This window comes from Sinocyclocheilus anshuiensis, unplaced genomic scaffold (genome assembly GCF_001515605.1).
Source record: "Sinocyclocheilus anshuiensis isolate Anshui unplaced genomic scaffold, SAMN03320099.WGS_v1.1 scaffold914, whole genome shotgun sequence".
Lineage (NCBI taxonomy): Eukaryota > Metazoa > Chordata > Actinopteri > Cypriniformes > Cyprinidae > Sinocyclocheilus > Sinocyclocheilus anshuiensis.
Genome location: NW_015539870.1, coordinates 2,216,076 through 2,216,686, shown reverse-complemented (window position 1 = coordinate 2,216,686; position 611 = coordinate 2,216,076).

Below are 611 nucleotides of genomic sequence, written 5' to 3'. Positions count from 1 at the left end.
TTAATTAATATTACTCAGTACTTATATGTATAATTACACTGTAACAAGGACACCTTAAAATAAAGTGTAACCCTTGGTTTGATATTACATGCTGCAATACGTTCATACATTTGTGGACTAAAGGAATAGTTCACCCAAAAATGACACTTCTGTCATCATTTACTAACCCACCTATAAGCATTTCTTAAAAGAAGATATTTTGACGAAAACTGGTTACCAAACAGTTTTGGTGTCAACTAACTCCCATTGTATGGAAATAAAACAATGAGACATTTTCCAAAACATAATCTTTTACAATCCACAGAAGAAAGTCGTACAGTTTTGGAGCAACATGAGGCTATCTATTTATCTGTCTGTCTGTCTATCTATGTAATCATAGTGCCACAATTATAAGTGCAAGCAAGACTGTATCAATTCAAAAGCAACAGTCAATACAATGGAAAGTCTTAATTTTGATCATAACATCTATAACAAGCGTCTATCTATCTATCTATCTATCTATCTATCTATCTATCTATCTATCTATCTATCCGTCCGTCCGTCCGTCCGTCCATCCATCCATCCATCTATCCATCTATCTATCTATCCATCCATCCATCCATCCATCTATC